The 20,813-nt window shown below is 36.3% G+C and overlaps 1 protein-coding gene across 1 annotated transcript in view; it reads left to right on the forward strand.

Moving 5' to 3' along the window:
- Positions 1–20,813, forward strand: part of LOC114350997 (monocarboxylate transporter 14) — a 66,275-nt gene that overhangs the window by 765 nt on the left and 44,697 nt on the right. The window lies entirely within an intron of this gene.

The following is a 20,813-nucleotide window of genomic DNA, read 5'->3' on the forward strand; positions in this document are numbered from 1 at the left end:
TTATTGTGAACTCCGTCAGGTTTACTTGAACTGTGAAATTGTAAAGTAATGGTTAGTCAGGTTCGGTTTGATATTTATCTAACCATGTTGGATAATAAACTGATGGAGTCCACAAAGTTGTGGCTTAAACCTATTTTACAATAAAACCTTCAATGGGTACGTACTATTTACTCATAATAATATGGTTAATTTCAATAGTATTTCAAGTGGTACAGTTAGAATTTTATATTGTAAACCAAATTCATAACTAAGTAGGGTAAATAATGGCTGTAGAAGTCTTTGGGTTAATTTTAATACAAATGTCATCACTATATTTTTATTTGCGATTGGATTATTCTTCTTCAGCAAAAACTAATAGCGAGCTAGGATTCTAATAAGAAATATTAGTCAGAGGGATGTTGAATTCAAACAGTCGGGAGCCATGAAAAATTCTAGATGGCATCATTTTTTTCCAAACCATTTAAAAAGTTATAAACAATGAGATTTTGATAATCAATGACACGTGTGAAGTCTACAAGTAGGTCGTCACGTAAAGTAATTGTTTCGTAAAACAATAAGAAATTATGTAAAATTAATACTGTACCACCTTACTAAAGTTTGTTCAAATGGCATTTCTCATTAATATTTATTTTTACTCAAATCAGAAGCAAATCAGTCTTTGTATTAAAAATTGTCATCTAGACAAAAGTTTAAAACACAAAATAATGAAACATAATTTTCTTTCATTTTAATACATTCAAAATGCAAATAATAAATGTAACTTAGTACTTAATATTTACACTAATCATCAAAAATTATTTATATGCTAAAATCTCTGCTTATAACTTGATTCCCTTGTCACCTAACTGGACTAATATTCCCAGTCCCACTCAATGGGAATACTGCTAATGATACCGGGAATCTTCCCGACCTAGGGGTAATGGCATATCCCTAACTGTGACCATTACTTTATTCACTTAGCAAAGTTAATGAAGCTGGGCTTTGATACTTTGCGGTCGGCGAAACACAAGAAATATCCTTTGTGGGTACCTTCTTACTTACGACATCACTTTAGTGAATCTTCTTTGTGGGTAGTTTATTTAATTTACAGCTGCAATGTTTAAAACAAGGTGCAAATGCAAAATATCGTCTATGTACACCTACCCACATTTTTTAAAATTAGAAATTACACAACTTTTTTTAGGTTGAGTAGAATGCCAGAATTTGTGTTTCTTGATTAACTATTACTGCACCTACTAAATTATAAATTTATTAATTGCTACCTTTTTATGAAAAATAATTTACGATTACCCTCCAATAAATTGCTACCATTCTATCGTGGTTTCGTGGTCCTATCATCCACGCCCGCGCTTAAATTCGTCAATGTCGGTAGGCCATATTTGTTTACATTTATGGAAATTTCTAAAGAATCAGACTTTTAGGTATCCGCTCGAGAACCTTTATTCTATATTGACTGCCGTTTCTTGGCACTACTTGTCCCTTGTTCTAATCGGTACAGGTAGTGCCGAGGGTAGAACGAGAGAAGCCAAATAAGACTTAGAGCTGGTGAACGCCAGACCTGTATTGGGACCATACGCTGACAGACTTTCAGCTTTTATAAAATGACGTAGGTCTGGCGTTCACTAAGCTCTTAGTCTAAAAGTTAGCACGCTATCACAAATTGACTGCAATTTCTTGGAATTACTTGTCTCTTGTCTTAATTGGTACCGGTAATGCCGAGGGTTGAACAAGAAAAGTGGTCGCTAGACGCTAGATAACAAGCCAAATAGACTAAGAGCTGGTGAACGTCAGACATTGGGAGCATACGCTGACAAACTTTCACCTTTTATAAAATGACGTAGGTCTGGCGTTCACTAGCTTTTAGTCTAAAAGTTAGCACGCTATCACAAAAAGCGAAAGAATTCCAAATTACTTTGACGAGGAAGTTTACACCAAATAGGTGTTTCCTTGATCGTTTGTTCCCATTATAGCCTAAGGCCGACATTGGCAACTAGCTTGTAAATACCTTTAATATCCGCTACGATTTGTAAATTACGATTAACTTTGACGGGAAAATAATTACTGAAGATATATTGAGTTTTGTAAGGAAATGCGTAAACTATACCTACCTTAAAGTAGTGCCAATTGGCGAATGTCAATGTCCGACGGTCGTAGAATATCGAAAATAGCCTCGAAGGAGGCAATGTTTGCTAAATAAATACAGAATTCTATGACTATACGAGTATAAGCTATTTATAAATTTTAATGTATCCTAATAGTAACGCGGAGAAAATATAATAGGCAAATGTAGGGTCAAGGTCGCACATACATAGTACGTTAATAATAATAATCTGTTATTTGCCTGCTGAAAAATAAATTATTTGGCTGTAGTTAATTTGAATTTGAAGGAAGGTCCTTCCTTGACGAGAGGGTCCTTTCTAAAACACGAAATTCGTAAGGCACTCAGATCATAGAAGGGAATAGATGTGAAACGGGGGCGTGGCGCGTGTCTCCGCGATATGCCCAGAAACGAACATCGGCCGCGTAGCTAGGTTAGTCGCGATTCAGTCGTACTAAGGAAATGTTCTCCGATATTTTGGATAGTGCGTCGTTACGTGCAATAAAACAAGTGAAACGAAGAACTACAGGAACAATGGAGTCATTTACTACATGTAAGTATTGCAAATCCATTGGTATTTTTCTTATAATTAAAAAAAAACTAAACATTTTTACGAACGAATTCAGTGCCGTAACAGTTACTGCGATATCGAAATCAGTGGTGATAAAAATTCTAACACACTTGTACATTGACGATTTAGTTAGCAACCACTTTATGTCATGCTCAACTACTGCGCAATGTATTTAATTTCTTCCGATATCCACTGTCGTGTGAAAATACACAGTACGGCCGCATGTGCCGGTCGTAACATAGTGCCGTGCTCGTGTTCTAATGCGGTTTCCTATTATCGATAAATAGAAGTAAATTATAATTTTCTATTTTGTAATTTTAAATAAAAAAATGATGTGTTACTTGCGATTATAAGATTTTACAAAAAAAATAATAACAGTAGAAGTAATTAGTAACTGCCAACTATGTAATTACTATAAGAGCTAGTTGAAAGCCTAATAATATAGGCATTATTTTTGGTAAACATATGCGGTACGCAGATCGCCATAATTAAAAAGTAAATGCGTGATAGTAGTTATTAATAACGTATAATAATAAAAAGGTTTTCATACATAAGCATTTTGTGAAACCAGTTTCGAGCCTTGCCCCTAGCGATTTAAAGTATCGATATCTTGTCGACTCCATTTTATCTTTGTTCTCTCACTAGCGTTTTCTATGTGTGCGTCACGTCACGCGGCCATTGATTGGCCATAAGGCACGCCTTCTGGCCAATCACAGCACTTTTAAGCCGGTTGCACATGTTGTCGTAGACTCTCAGTCGCTTTGTTTTTACACAGTTGAATGTGTGTGTGGGAGCTGTGGTGGGGGAAATGTGGGGACACTGGTTCTCGTTGTAGTCTCGCGCGACTTCATATCTATTCTCTTTCTATGATCTGAGGTAAGGCATCTGTATCATGTCCAGTCCAGGGCCAAAAATCAAGGTTTGAATATCAACTAATTAGAACATTGTTGCTAATTTGTTGGTGCGATAACGTAAAACACGAAAGTCTAGGCATTTACAACTTTGTATCTACAAATTATTTTACATACTAGTACTTTAAACAAATGGAGCAAAGCATGATGCGGGTAGAAGATAAATAGGTACCCGAAAATACAAGCAATAGACTGTACAAATAACAAGGCATACCATTAGAATATTTCTTGATTGGTTCCCTTTTAGAACAATTGCAGAGGTCAGCAGTTCAACAAGGAATTTTTAACAATCAAAGAGTCTTGTGCCAAGTTATTTACTTTTATGGGCTCGCGATAAAACTACGACAAATACCCCCACCCCTAAAAGGGGAAAACGGTTTCGGGGCTGCTAGGGTCTCAGTAAATTGCTTTTACATATTTAGGTATTGCTTAAGTTTCAGTTTGCGAATGTTTCTTTTAGTGGGGCACCTGGAACCTCTGGCTGTGTAAATGTAGAGCAAAATAGGTACTTATCCGTTTGTGTTACGTTTGAATCTTTAAAAAATCGGTTACCTTCTAGACTTCTAGTTGACCCTAAGAAATCTCAATTCTATTAAGAGGTGGTGTCAAATGCAAGAGGCTTTCCCACCAGTCTCCAATAATTGATTTAAATCCAATTAGTACGTCGCTCTTGATTTTAGTTAAGAGAACTTTCGCTAACTTCGCCACTTCGATCGCCACTTCTCCGGTACTCATTGATTTAGTCCAACTAAGTTAAAGAATTCTTCAGTGGTGATAGTGTTCAAAGAACAGAATCATTCACACCTTATCAGACAGATTAGGATGTCCGAAATGAAACCAGGAAAACAACACAATCAGATTTTGTATACTGATGATGATCAACTCAAACGCTCTGGATCTGGAAACGTCTTTACTCTTTAAACAGGTGATCGATAATGGGCAAATCTAGAAGCTTCCAGTGCTCAAAAAACTAGTATCTTCTCGTCATCGCATCTTCTTAGTTCGTGAAGTTCAAGTGCATTTCAAAGGCGTACCTCGACCTTGATCGGTCAATGTATCGCAGACCGCAGTACTTTAACCACACCGCCACAGTTCACAGTCAATTGCCTTCGAGAGCTTTCTCGCTTCACTTGAGATTCGCTCATTTGACGACAATCTGCTGCTTAAGTAATCTCTTTGCTCATCTTGATGAAAAATTTGTGAAGGTCACAAAGGGGCATAATTATGTTAATAACGTTTGTCGTCATAACAACATTGTTAACAGCATTGTTGTGTTCCGGCAGTTAGATATACCTAAGATAGCTAGGTCCTTTACGGTTGAGGAATATTGGTGAAGCTCACTTCCACCTTCGGCTTGATCCTCACTTTCCATTAGAAGAGTGAGATGCAGGGCAAGAGCTTCTTCGTTGCGGATAAAATAAAATAAAAACAAATATCAGCTTCATTATTCAGTTTCTCTGCAAACTTATAGTGGTAGTGCATTTACTATCTTTAATTTAGATAATAACTAGCTTTCCGCCCGCGGCTTCGCCCGCGTGGAATTTTGTCTGTCGCAGAAAAACTTTATCGCGCGCGTCCCTGTTTCAAAAACCGGGATAAAACTATCCTATGTCCTTTCTCGGGACTCAAACTATCTCTATGCCTTTCATCAAAATCGCTTCAGTGGTTTAGGCGTGAAAGCAAGACAGACAGACAGAGTTACTTTCGCATTTAATTAGTACTAGCTTTCCGCCCGCGGCTTCGCCCGCGTGGAATTTTGTCTGTCACAGAAAAACTTTATAGCGCGCGTCCCTGTTTCAAAAACCGGGATAAAAACTATCCTATGTTCTTTCCCGGGACTCAAACTATCTCTATGCCAAATTTCATCAAAATCGGTTGCGAGGTTTAAGCGGGAAAGCGTAACAGACAGACAGACAGACAGACAGACAGAGTTACTTTCGCATTTATAATATTAGTTGGGACTAACCCACGACTAATGCAGCCAGTCGGTCGTTAGCGATTTTCTGCACCGTCGCACTCAAATGATCGTGAGTTTGCATCGACTGTGGCATAGACTGGTTTTCAGTTGATTACACTTATCATTATGTTTTTGTTCAACAACTTTTTTCATTCTTAATAAAGTTTCATTTGGTCCTCGCTTTGCCTTTTGTTCAGACAATGAGTTTTTCGTCTAGATCAGGGGTTCCCTAACTTTTTTGAGACGCGCCCCCTTTCGACCATAAAAGAAATCCGCGCCGCCTATCCTGCAGTCCAGAATATTTATTGGTCGTGTCGAGCAGTCTGGAATGTATTCTCTCTGCGGTCGCAGGTTTTTAAATACTTTACTACACAGATGACTCGCGCCCCCCTTTAAAGGTCTCCCCTGGAGGTGCGCTCCCCACTTTGGGAACCCCTCTAGATAGTGCTTGCAAATTCAGCCACCGAAATAGCCATTTCCAGATACTGTTTGCAGGATAATAAATGGCTTTCCACCAAGTTTGCATGTCAAGCTAGAGCCATCCACAAACCCCTCTGGAATAAGTAATCTTGACTTCGGCCGACCTGTGTCCGAAGTTTGAAGGGGACACTATCGTGCAAAATCAAAATCAAAATCAAATCAAAATCAAAAATATTTATTCAGTTTAGACCACAAGTGGCACTTATGAACGTCAATAGAAAATAATAAAAAAAGAAAAAGGTAGCCCTTATGGGGCACTTTACATGTCTCCTTATCTTTTGGGCCCTACCAGCGCTTCGAGACAAACATATGGCAAGTGCTGAGAAGAAACGCCGGAACAAACTCAGTCACCACTTATTGNATAATTATTAATGAATGTGCCTTCAATAGCTCTGTCAAGGGACGTCAGTTGTCGGGCTAATTCTATAGCGGCTGTTGTAGTTTGCAGAGAAATTATCTCAAGCCGTCTTGAAGACGTTGGATGCTTTACTTCTTCGTTCCTAATCCTGAAGCGATAATGATGTAATTAGTTCAGTTTGTTTTCTATGTTCCTATAACGAGTGAGTAGGACGGATGTCTCCAATCTCCATCCAATAGGTTTTATGCAATGCAGATTTTTATTGTACTAAGTATTACAAATTTTTTTAAATGTCAAAAATCCAACCTAGACAATCCAAGATACTAATCATATTATTCCCATACATGACTCGTGCAGATTTTAACTCAGCATCGATACAGCAAAAAACAAACAGCGCCCATATTCGCGAATCGAAAAATATTGAATATCGGATCAGCTTTCTCCTTGGCATCTCGTGTCTTTCCTTAACCGTGACAAATAATTAGTAAGTTGTCGTGCTCGTGCCACCTTTAACTCGAAATCACGTGTCTTTGCAGTAGCTGGCGTGACTTGCAGAAGGTAGCTTAGTATATGTGTATCGGTGTACTATTTTTACTGGCTAACTGACACCTGGTAAATTACTTTGTGCTGTACTTTGTGAATGACATGTTTTTGTATTGAATGCTTACCATACAAAGGTAGATTTAGGCCTGCCAATTGCGCTCAAAATTCAATTTGAACTTTAATTTCAACTTGTAATTGGTTGATTCTTAATATTTAGGTAAATCAGCGGTTTAAATATGTACTTAACTGTAGTGGAGTCTCATAACACTAGCTGTAATATGGTATTGATTTAAACATTAATTCTAGAAGAACCTGATTTATTTCATTGTCATAATTATTATTTTCTTTTGGCATGTAAATTTTACTGTTGTTTCGAACTTAGTATTGGAATATATTCCTCAAAACATTTACACGGGTTATTGACTGTTCGGCACCAATTCTTACAACAACTGACACCTAAATTCAATCAGGAAATTGCTCCGTTGGTATCATGTCTGTAAACTTTGAGGCGTTCGCGTGAATACTGAATCAAGCTAACACTGAGTTCTTATGTTATTGTGATAGGTGCTATTTTCCAACAAATATGTATAGCCTTATGTGCTGTACAAACAATACTTTGAAACATTGATCGACGTCAAACATTCTTTCGAAAACACCCTTTGTGATCGCGTCAATTCACTTTGGGCGACCTTTTCAATTGATGATACATGACTGTCTTGGATAAACATTTTTCGTTAGGTTTTTGTTATAAAAGAAGGCTCGATAGCTCAAATAGTCGATATGGTAAGCGATCCTAACCGCCCATTGAAATCCACACCACTGAGATCCAGAATGTGTTGCCTTTTTATGGAAGTCTCAGGTTACTTAATGAGAGTGCCATTTCATTTTGTTTTTGTTGGTATGGATGGAAGAACTCGTCATCTTGGATCAAAGCAAATAATAGAAAATGCATAAAAAGCAACAAATCTCTTGTAAAATCAGGGGATTGAATTTTATGTTTGCAAAGAGCAATGAAATTCCAAGCCTTCGAACAATTTCAGGGCTTAAAAAGTTTATGAACATACACGAAAAGAACTTTAGAAACTAATGTAATGTTGAAGCCTAAATCTATATGTTTTTCTCTACTGTATCTTTCTTGCCTGAATAAGTTTTCAGCAAGGTAAGATGAAAATACATTTTTTAAGATCACGTTACCCAAATCTCTTAAAATCATTTTATTATCCTCCAAGGTTATTTCAGCCTACTTTTATCTTTTAATTAGTATCATATTGGAATATTTTGCTAATCTCTAAATTCATTTAAATATAAATGAAATTAAAAGAAAATCCGCCTCTCTGCAAATAGGGGATGGATGTACCCTCGAGTTAAAGTTGCTGTCGAAATTAAATGCACGTGGGTTGTGGAACCTTGCTAGGCATTAGTGAATCTAAAGCTAAAGTCACACCTGCAGTTAATTAGAGATTATAGTATTTCTCCTATTGAATTTTTAAATGATATGTATGCTCGTTTGCCTCCTGTCACATAAAAAAAATCTTTGTGGTTTTTGTCTATTTGTTGAATTTCCAAATGCTTCGTCAAATGCATTTCGCTTTTAAATGAAGAAAAGTTGAAACTTTTCTCTTTTCATTTTTTGACAGAATTACTGGAATGATTGGATATCAAGTCCGTTCTCACTTTGAAATGTGAGATTTCCGAATACGACCTCTATTCAGAAATAGTCTTAAGCAGCCTCTTGCTTTTTTCAGGTACCTACAGGATCTTTCATTGTCCTTAAGCGTGTGTCCTTAGCCTAAAGGCAGTGTCCGGGATACCGGGATAGGCCGGATCGATGCGCAAACCGCAGTGCGGTGCCGGCCCATGCTCAGCGATTAGCGTCTGCCGTCTGCCCCATCTGCTCCCCTGGGGCGCGACGCAAAACGATTCCTCACCCTGAGACACGACATAAAAGAATGGGGGCAGCTAAAACGTCTTGCTTCCGCAGTGGCGCCACGTTAATGGGACTAGATTTTACTTGGCTGTAAATGCTGTAATATACAGGGTGTCCCAGAATGGGTAAATCAAAATGCTAGGGGAGGTAGCTCTACTAATGTATTATCCCTAAAAAATATGAAAAAAAAATTGAGACCGAATTAAAAAAAAAAAGTGCTCTAAACTCGAAATTTGTCATCATTTTCAAAAATTTCTTTACAGATAAACGAGGCGATCATGTACAATTAATATTAGTAAGAAAAAAGTACAAATAAACTCCAAACGCAGCAATTATAGCCAGATACTTAGGCAAAGCGGATTTATTTTCACTTTTTCAAAAACATTTTTTTTTGTGTCCTTATGCGCTTAATTTTTTTCATATTTTTTAGGGATAGTACATTAGTAGAGTTACCTCCCCTAGCAGTTTGATTCACCCACTCTGGGACATCCTGTAGACTTGACAAGTAGTGCATGGGATATGGGCAGTAGACCTTTGGCTCTGTTTGGACTCAGTCCTCAATTCCATGCCCCAATTTCAAACGATATATCGTATTGGGATTTGACAACTGCTACTATGCACGGAAAATAGGCAGTATAGATTATGTATTATCTTTGTCTCCAGCTTCAGTCCCATTAAACTTGAGCAATTAAAATTATTTTTTGTTCTCCAATTTCAACGATATTTCGAATGGGTTTATTGAATGGATGCCGATGTTAGTTGAAATTCGGCTTGTACGTGACCTATCTCGACATCGCGCATAGTGCGTGCGACTCATTCAGCTTGGAATTCAGAGATCAAAGGTCGATCAGACAATAGTGCTCATAATGTTACATTTCGTGATATACACCTTGCGATCTTTATTTGATTCATATAAAATGTGACCTTATGATGACAATCTGGATACCATTTACCTACGTATCTAAAGTAAAGATCACTCGCTTTTCTGGATAGGCAGTAAAACTCAAGCTCGTCCATTAAACGCTCTCATTTGGCTATAAAGTACTCATAATACCATACCCTTAACTTATTTTCCAACTTGACCTTTAACCTTGACTATGTTCGCGTGACTGTAAATACATTAGTGAAGGTAAATTAATCTTTAGCGTCCAAGACGAAATCCGCTGGGAAATTTCATGAACCCTATGTTCTGGAAGCAGACATGCAAATCACTAACTTTTGCATTTTAGTCCGTAGGTACTCGTAAATGGCATTAGCGCTCTTCTAGAATTGGTCCCTTTTGACAATGTTGTTTAGTAGAAACTAGTGCTATTTTTTTGGCTTAAATGATATAATTTTTTTAGTTATATGGGTGTTTCTCTGCTATTTGGAAAATCGTCCATACAAGACTGTCCTGAAGTAATTTTATTAAATGTTGAGAAATTTTGTTAACGAAATTCAGGGCAATAGTAATTTAAATACATATCTAAAAAAAGCCCACACATTTTCCCCTTAGTTTTTGAGTTATTGGCGATTTTTCGCAAAATTGCGACAGGGGAATGTTGCAACCACCCAGGGGAATGTATTATGGACAAAAACAATTAGTATTTTTCTTTGAATAAACAAACTCTTTATTTTTCTTTGCTATTATAAAAATTATGTAAGTTTTTGAAACAAAAAATATTATTATTAAAACAAATATTACTAATTTATAATGACTTTTCTTAAGCCTAATAACAGTAGCATTAAACTTAACGAACAATTAAGTTTTAAGACTTAAATTGTATGACACTAAAGTCAGTCTTTATAATAATCAAAAATGTAGTATCCTGCCTTTTAAAACAGAACCAAAAAAATACAAAAAGTAATAAACAAAAAACATTATTACTGCTAATTTTTGTTTTTTGACCCCGTTTCTGGTGAATGTAATATTGAAACGCTATTCTTGTTATTTCGTGTTGGGTCAGATGATCTTAAAGGCGCCTGATGTTCTTCTGCGAAAACTTCTGAATCAAATGTAGGTATTTTCCCTTCCGAAATTATTTGTTCATTATCATCATCATCATTTCAGCCATAGGACGTCCACTGCTGAACATAGGCCTCCCTCAAAGACTTCCATGTTGATCGATTCGTAGCGGCCTGCGTCCAGCGCCTTCCTACTACCTTTATAATGTCGTCGGTCCACCTTGTGTACCGTAAAACGCAGAGTGGGACGTCCACGCGGCCTCCACTACAGAACCTTGCTGCCGATGGGCCATCAGTTCTGCGTACTATGTGCCTTCCTATTGCCACTTCAGCTTGCTAATCCGTCGGGCTATGTCACCGACTTTAGTTCGTTTACGGATCTCCTCATTTCTGATTCGATCTCGTAAAGAAACACAAATTATTTGTTATGTCTTCATGCCTTTCTTTTTTGCACGAAACTTAGCACAGTGCTCCCTCCAAACCTTTTTTACAGCCTTATGCTCACGACAACTCATATCTTTTAACTGATTTTATTTAAAGTTTTTCTTTTTTCTTCTTTTTTTTTTTCAATTTTTTTTTAGGGTAATGTTTCAAGTCGATGATATCATAATTGCACAGCTATACGTTTTTGTTCTAGAAATTCTTCTCATGTTTCGCGTAATACCTACTAAAAAGACGTCATTTTAGTGGTCAAACCCTAGGAAAACAGTAGTATGAACAGTCCCCTGTGGTATGAACAGTACCCTGTGCTATGAAATGACAGGGGAATGTTCGCCAGGGGAATGTTATTTTTACGTGAATACTTCATAAAACAATATCATTTAAAAACATTAAAATAAACGCAACTTATGTGGCTACATACTAGAAGATTAATTAATTTAAACAAATTGTCGTTATTAAAACTCTTAAAATAGTAAAAAAAAGGCTCACCAGGGGAATGTTTTCACTGACGGCCTAGACGCGTGGTTCACCAGATGACACAGTAGTAGCATTAAACAAAATAGCGGCTGCCCACTAGCTACACAACTGAACAACCTTAACACCTATTGCGTTCCGTTTTGCGATCTAAGTGCTTTGCGCCAAAACTAAATATGACTTTAAACCGGTTTTAAAATTTTAACAGGGGAATGTTTTAATAATTTGAGGACAGCATTCTCAGAAGGATATTTTGATTAAAATTATATTGTAAACATTGTTTGTGATGTATTAAGATGCTAACTGTTATTGTTAATGTATTTGGATATTTTTTATTCAAATATCAACAGCAATATAATAAACATTTGTAACAATATGTGTAATTCTGGAAAAGGGACGTACCAGGGGACTGTGATTTGAGACGTTTGAGGTTATTTATTCGAATATTCCATGATTAAATTACTAAATATGCTATGTCATGCTAAGAATACCTAATTCTATGTCGGTATTGATACAAAAACCTGAGAAATTTTAAGGTTTACTACATAAATTTAGCTTGGGACAGCGATTTTCCATTTAGTGGAGAAATGCCCATATGCTTAGTTGACAAGGTTGATAGGAAAATTCTTCAGTCCTTATTTCACTTCTACGATTGTACAAATTGCCCTTCTTTCTCTTTCTTAGCACATACTACTGCTATATTTCCACTAGATGCTATTTATTATCTCTATTAATTATTTTCTCTAATTAGGCAATACATTTCTACTTAGGCAGTTGAGTATTCTAGCTACGTTTAATGGATTATTATAAACTAAAGGAGAGATTAATGGACCAGTGAACCATTCAGTATCAGTAGTGGGTCGAATAACTCTTGATACGATTCATAAAGTATATGATTAGGTTGGCTGGCTGATTAATTTGTAAAACCTACGTTAGACGTTTTTATGATTTTGGTTCCTAAATGTCAAAGTTTTTTTACATGCCCATATTTTCTAAGCCGTGTTGTTTAATGCTTCAATAATCAGGAAATATAAAGAATCCTCTGAAAATGATTTTATTCTGGAGTGTAAATAGTTTTCTTTGTCGCATATTCAACCATGGTTCTCTAATGCGCTATGTATTAATTTGTGTCTAGTAGAAAGATACGTGCCTGGATGCAGGCGGCGCAGGACCGGTCTTGGAAGTCCTTGGGGGAGGCCTTTGTCCAGCAGTGGACGTCATTTGGCTGAAACGAACGAACGAAAAAGCTACGTAGAAACCGGGACAAAGACAAGTCAAATAACATATGCCTTTGATTAGTCGTTGAACTGGATTAATTAGACACGCAGTAATAAATGGAATGTATGTAGGTAGTACACGAGCCCTTTGAAGATAAAGGCAATACACGTGTTACATTTCTTGCAGCTTACACCCAAGGTAATGGTATTAGCCATTAATAAATACTTTGTACTTACGCGTCTTGTATCACACTATCTGTCATGTACAGTATTGTACAGTGTACAGTACACATAAGTATTATGATGCCATAACAAAACACTAGCTGGCACTCAGGCATTTGCATACTTAAATACGAGTACTTTCTACTGGTTGACCTGGCGAACTCCGAACCACTTGTTTATCAGAAATAATGTAGGATTCTAATGGGGAAATATTTTTTCAAATCGGTATTGTAGTTTCTAAGCCAATAACAAATAAACAATCAAATCTTTCCTCATATACTCATAAAATAATACGAGTTTTAGTGTTGATTAGAATAGAACGATGGATTTTAAACCCTAAGATATAAAACATTCTTCACATTCTTTCTCATCAAAACGTTCTTCGCGCAACTTAGGGATCTCATTTCCAATTTAGTATCCGCATATACTCAGAAGATTGGTGGGTGATACACGATTCTATGAAATTCGATTTCAGACACTTGCTAAAACTAAAAAAATATACAGAGAATTTGCATAAGCAAAGTGGTTTGACATTTAATAAATAGAATAGACGTTTTTGAATAAAATTTCAGTGCACAGCTCCACAATCTGTATCGGAGTTATTCGCCCCACGTATTTGCTACAGTTTTTATGTTTTCATTTATAAAGCCACTCTTTTTTCAAGAAACTTCTTGTGAATTGGCAATTACGAGTAGTCTGGTTCAATTTACCCACTATAGAATTTTGTTTTCACTTTTAAAATGGCTAATGACTGCTTTAAGTTTAGTAACAATATCAATTTGCATGTGCTTCTTTCTCATGCTAGCGTTACTACCATTTTAACTGTATCCTCAAGCAGCTCTATATCTTCTAGAATGTACCACGAAACTGTTTACAAGGTAAACCCGCGTCCTTGGCAATTGGCCGCAATGCTCCGTAATTGGCCCTAACAACGCGTACTGACAGCTTGTTTTCGATGTCAATATATTACGGAACAATACCTATTCCCATTTGGCAACGGAAGATTCTTATTGGGAATGTGTGGGCTGCAAGACTTTTTCCACGATCGATTTTGGGTCGTTAGTTACGTGATCGTTAGAAACTGAAAGAAGATGTAGCTATTTTATCCAGTAAAAGTAGAGCTATAATTTCTCAAAACTATGTGACACTTTCACATAGTGTTCGTATGAGATCAAAGTTTTGGTTACAGCTGAAAATGAGGCTTAAAATGATTATTATACTCAAGCATAAACCTATGATTGCCTTTCTGTTAAGATCAATCATAAGCTTCAATCTTGTAAATTGATGTTTGATTTTCAAAGCCTAAAAATACTGTTATTGTCCGTTAGTCTAAACTTCTAAGGGTTAAAGACAGCGTTAGTTGTTTCTTAGTTAAAAATATTTACTTGCCTATTTTTTACGAACGTGTAGTCATTGCATTGTACTAATATATCACAAAAACGTACCTACATGGACGTATTTTCCCGGAAGAGTAATGTCAACTAAGTACTTCCGTTTCCGTGAGGCAAAGGTTGTTAGCTTACCAATAAAAAATCTCCTAACGGCATACATAATGTTTATTCGACTTTGCTACTATGTTGATTTGTATCTAAAAATAGGCTATTTACTTTTAGAGGAAACTATTTTCCATTTTTATGAATACAGCTTTTGCTCGCCAAATGGGAATGTGAAAGCTTTTCCTTTGGTATGCTAAGCTGAATTAATATTTTCCATTTGTATATCTACGATACTCGGCATGAGCAAAAAATGTTTATACATTTTGAAGACTACTTTTATCAGGATTTGAAAGCAAAATCATGTTTTTCTCATCTATCAGTTTTGATATGAAGTGGGTAAATTGACCAATAGGTAGAGTTTGTGGAAAATTCAGAGTTGCACTCAATATTAGTATTAATATTTTATCAGCCAGCTAGTTTATTACGGGACTATTCCCACCTCTCGTTCCCACCACTGTAACTCCTGTGTAGCCAGGATCTACAGCTTTTGATCGCCATAAAAACCCAGCTAGTTTATTAATGAATGAAAATATCTTTCACTCATAAATCTCTGATCTATTGATTTTCCTGTAATTTTAACTATTCTGCATTTATAAATGAACGAGCAACATTCTATCGATACTATAATATTATTTAAATGGAGTACGGATCAATCTATGAAATCCATTGGATGAATAATATGATAAAATTGGCAATCTAGATACAAAAACGTTTTATGAATATTTCTAAGCTATCGTATTTTGCAATTCGAATTTATTATCCTTGGCTAAATAATTCAAGTTCATTCGACTTTGCGTATCTGATGCATACGCTATTACCAAAATTATACAAGTTGTACGTTTTATATGCTAAGTTTTTGTTTTTATCCTTTTGTTGACTCTAATAATTAAATTGTTATTGCAGTCAGATAAAACTGGTTATTGTTATGTAAATTTTCTGTATGCAAATTCTATTCGCATGTTGTAATTTAGAAAATGGTATATTAGTGTAAAAGATATTCACTTTTTCAAGGAATTACCATAATGAAGAACGCTCTAACCATAATTTAAGGGGTGCTGTAGCTCAGTTATGGTTCCCGATTAGCTATAAAGGGTGTTACAAGCATCGTTTTGAAAGTACTGCCCCCATTTATGATGTCACAACAGGAACCCAACTCCTTAAAAAAAATAGAGTCCCTTTCTGCCAAGACACCAAGTGCCAGAGCCCTTAGTCCACCGACTATGAATAAACTATGTCCTCAGTCTTATATTAAGTTGTGTAATATATTACTCTCGCAACAAGAACTTTCTCTCGAGAATGCCCGAAGAAACTTGTCGCCCATATTTCCCACAAGCAGTGTCCACAAACTTATTATCGCTATAGATTGGTGGCGGGCGCGTCCCAGCAGGTATGCGGTAATGTGGGTCACAGCTATTTCCAGCCGGGCGATTATCTAGCAGCTTCGATTCCTTTTAGTAGATTCGGCTGAAATGGCGTTTTGTTTTTGACGACTTTCCAATTCGGCACCTTTTGATACCTTCTTTGAATAGGATTTACTACCCTTACGTGGTTGGAATATTATCCTATTTGTGCCAAATGCTTGACTCGTCGTTTTGATCTATGTGAAGGTGAATATACTTCGGTTTTGATGTATCGTTCTATGCGTATCTTTCACTCATAGTATCATACCTGCTTCCTTGGCTAAGTGAAGATGTTCATTACATATAGAAGTTTAGTGAAGATGTTATAGAATTGTTGAAATCAGCGATTGTTCAAACGTTAATAGTTGGCCATTTATTTGATTTATGTACTACCATAAGTAGTTTTCTACTAGTTATCTCATAATCGGCAAGTAGATATTGATATCCGTTATTAATTTATTTCTCCTATTCAAACTGCCTCATAGTTCAGATTTCCAGCGGAGTCGTTAAGCCGGGTTTAGGAGTTAAGTTCTGAATTCTGATAGCGCCTGACGGACCCCATTACTTCATAGTTCATACCAAGTCGTTACTCTTGATATATTGCTTCAGACGTGCTCACTGAAAGTATTTTATTTAGTAGAGTGGCGTCCTTCACGTATGGAAACTGAAAACATTCAATTTTCGGATAGATCCAGGTTATTCTGTAACCTATTTATTTAGACCGTTTGATAGAGCTCGTGAACCACTTTCAGTATCAGTAACCAGTTTTTCGATATCTTGTATAGTTTAGAAATAACCGAGTGAGACTTATCGTTTCCACCCTGTATATCACAAACTCTTATGCATTTAAAAACATAATTCACAAAGACAGATTTTTATGTTTTAATAATCTCGAACAAAGTAGACAAGTTGAATATTAAAGTTAAATTTTATGACTCAAGGCCGTAAAAGATTCTGCAAGAGTCGTATTTTTATGAAAATTGCGAATGTAATAAAGACGAGTTCAGAAATTTTACCCTTGTCTGGGTTCAGTGATTTCTAAAATTTATTTTAGGCAAGGTCTTTTTCCTATATTTTGTGTCTGTATCCGAGGTTTTACTCCCAAAACTTGATAATCGTCTCTACATTTTTCAACAGTCCTCTTTTATTTACCTCAGTTTCTTCCTTTAAACTCCTTATTCAATTTCACTCGTTCGTTCGTTCGTTTCAGCCGAAAGCCGTCCACTGCTGGACAAAGGCCTCCCCCAAGGATTTCGACAAAGACCGGTCCTGCGCCGCTCGCATCCAGGCACCTCCCGCGACCTTCTCACTCGTGTGCACTTAATAGCTTATATTCTCTTCACACCCTATATCGGTTAACCACTAACCGATTGAGTCCCAGACGGCATTAATTAATGTCAACAATTGATTATCTATTGTGTCTAGATTCGCGGAGCTTGAAGGATTAAAAGGAAATGGCAAAGATAAATGGTCTTTATTTACCTCATGGCCGGAGTCTTATGATCCAAATATTATGAAAAAAAAAAAACTTTCTACGGTTTCAGGCTTCAAAAATATGGCGGAAAGATAGACCTTCCCAGTTTCACTTAATCTAATTAGGTCGTTTTTTATTCGCCATTAAAACGGGATCTTCATTTAGTTAATTTCAGAGAATGGCACAGTCGAATTAGCTTCATCGTCTGTTATATTGATACTGCCAATCTCGGCATAATCATTCGTACCGTTAATTTATTAATTAAACGCTCAGATTTCCTCGTCTCAGCTGTTCGTGATTCTTCGTCTGTATATCTTCAATTAATTAGGAACTCTAATTATTCAGATTGACTGAGATTTTATGGCGTTTATTAAAATGGCGACTAGATTTTGTATTGTGACTTAATACTTAATACTAGAAAGTAGGTACGAATGTTTTACTTAATCCTACTAATATTATAAATGCGAAAGTTTGGATGTCTAGATGTTTGTTACTCTTTCACGCAAAAACTACTGAACGGATTTTAATGAAACTTTACAGTATTATTGTTTATAACCCAGAATAACATATAGGCTATAATAAAATTTTTGACGATCTGTGGCAAACGAAATTTCACGCTAGTGAAGCCGCGGGCAAAAGCTAGTATTAATATAATATTAATGACTAGTTGACCCGGCGAACTTCGTACCGTTCATCAGAAATAATGTAAGATTCTAAGGTTGAAAGTTTTTTTCAAATCGGGCAAGTAGTTTCGGAGCCAAATTCTTCATGGTATGTATGGAGCACTGATTTGATATTTGGGTGATAAAAGAAATGTATATTTAAAATTAGACTGACGAATGAAGACCCTATTTATAAAGACGTTTAATCTTCAGTGTGTATATTGTTGTTGAATGGAAAGTTAATTGCAATAGGACAAAGAATAAGAGGTTCAAGGTACAGTGATAACGAGCATTGGCGATAGCTCACGTATTAATTGGATTTCCTAATTTGTCTTGGTAGGTACATTGAAGGCGATGATGCAAAGCTTTTATGTAATTATTAGGTACTAGCTCTGTCCGCGACTTCGTACGCGTGAAAATAGTTTGAACAGACAACGTTTTTGCAACATTTTTCTTTACTGCTCCGCTCTTATAGGGTAGGCTGTATAGGTGATGTTAATAGCTTAAAGCCTTTCTCGAGAAATTATTAACATACTAAGGCTAACACAAAAATATTTTTTCAAATCGGATCAGTAGTTCCTGAGATTAACGCGTTCAAGCAAACAAACTTCAGGTTTATAATATTATGTATAGATTTTTGCAATATGTAATAGAAACGACAGAATTTATTGTTTCGATAGAACCGGCTTCGGTTCCATAAAAATACCGATATTTTCGGCACTACTGCCGATATTAATTGATCCACTGTTTTTCCTACTACCGCGTCCTTGCTTTAAAAGCAGTAATGCAGACGTGTCTAATTATTTTAGTAATTAGGAGGGTTCAGCTTGGCTCTTGTTGCTCCCTTTAGGCAGGCAATACAGATAACTTGGCTGTTACTTGGGGCCGTGACGCCGCACGCAGATTTGCAATTTTCCTCGAGCATAGTGCAAATACAACAGCCAGTGTGTGTCTAAAATAAGTGTGATAAAGTGATAACCTATTTGGCCGATTAAACTTTCCATCAGGTGAGATGCAGGCCAAGAGTTTCTTTCCTCGTTGTGGATAGAAAACACCGCAACTTTTCGTTTCACAGGACTCGGAATTTGGCAGAATTATTTGTAAACAGCAATAATCTTTACGTGTTGGATAGCGTTATTTAAGATCACTATCTGATGCTTTATCAGACACTGGTGACGTGAAGTGCTCTAGAAGTTAATGTAGAGGTTTTGAGTTTTACCTCATTACCATCATAATATCAAGTATTTCTAAAGTCACAAAAGCCATTTACGCTTTTAAAAATCGCTTTTATGTGTCCCAGAGCTACATTAACTGCTTCGAGACAATAGGTAAATGGGTCAGTTCTGAGAGACTCTTGCTCCTTTTCACCATCAATCTGTAATTTTTAAGTAACCCCTATGGTAACATTTAATATTAATTTTGTTTTCATTGGTCTCACTTAAAAATTAGGGATTGATGGTGAACAGGGGCATCAGGTACTTTTCTTAAAGATTATTTTGGTAAACATATTTGTTTTGGCACACTGGCTGTTCTATTTGTGCTGCTGGTTATCAGCTGAACGTTACTTCCATTGGTGCGCCAGTATCTACTGGGTTGCATAAGCGAGATAATGCAGGCACATTGTTTTTACTTACCATAAATGTACTATGATACTTTTTATGCGCTGACGAAGGTCAGATGATATGGAGGTAGGAACTAAATGGTGAGACACTTTGTCTAAGTTAAGTAGTTATCTTATGAAAGTGTGAGCTGCTTGTCTATTGTGGTGAGCTCGTGATACAAGCATTATTTAGCTTAGTACGGGAAGGGGCTAACGGGACTATCAGTAATTTGTGTATAATATCAAATTAATAAATCTTTATAAAATAAAAAAAAATGCTACTTTAACTCAACACTTGTTTGTACATCGTTTTCCTGAAGAAACCGTAATAAAGCGAAATATCTGTTAAAATCCTACTTGAATGGTTTACTATTTTTGTACAAGTGAAAAAAACACGTCATGAAACCAGCCAGACAATTTTTACCATAAAATACGAGACAAAACTAGTTTTCCGAAGCTGCAAGATACTGTTATCTGCAATCTTTAGTCACATCCTTAAGTGATAATAAAATAATAAAATGAACGAGTTCTTGTGATAACCCTTAGCCCCTAAGATACCGAGTGTATGATGTAACTTGATATAATGTACCTAATTTTGAATAATACTCGCATATTACTTCCCACGCTACAAGTTACCCGTCGCTTTGGGTCCGTGGCAGAGTCCCCCAGTGTTCGACGCACCCGTGGTGGTCGCCCCCGATTTAAATAAATTTAATATCATATTTTTTTTGGCTTTTGCACAAGTACAGTCAACGAAAAAAGTTTCACAAGCTAATTATTATACTAAACTATGCATGTTTGACGCTATTTATACAATCTGGGAGCAACATTTTAACCCAAAACCAGTAGTAAGAAACAAAAAACTTTTGTAGGAATTATTTTCATTTCATTACATTCATGTTTGTGTTTAATTCTACTGGCCTAATAAATATTTATTCGTTAATAAACATTTTTGTGCCTGACTGTACATTTGATTAAAAATTGCTTCAAATCGAATTTAACTGACCGGGGGAGTCGACCACTGGTGCGTCGAAGCAC

Source organism: Ostrinia furnacalis, unplaced genomic scaffold, assembly GCF_004193835.3.
Source record: "Ostrinia furnacalis isolate ACB-3 unplaced genomic scaffold, ASM419383v2 OfSCF1066, whole genome shotgun sequence".
NCBI classification, from domain to species: domain Eukaryota; kingdom Metazoa; phylum Arthropoda; class Insecta; order Lepidoptera; family Crambidae; genus Ostrinia; species Ostrinia furnacalis.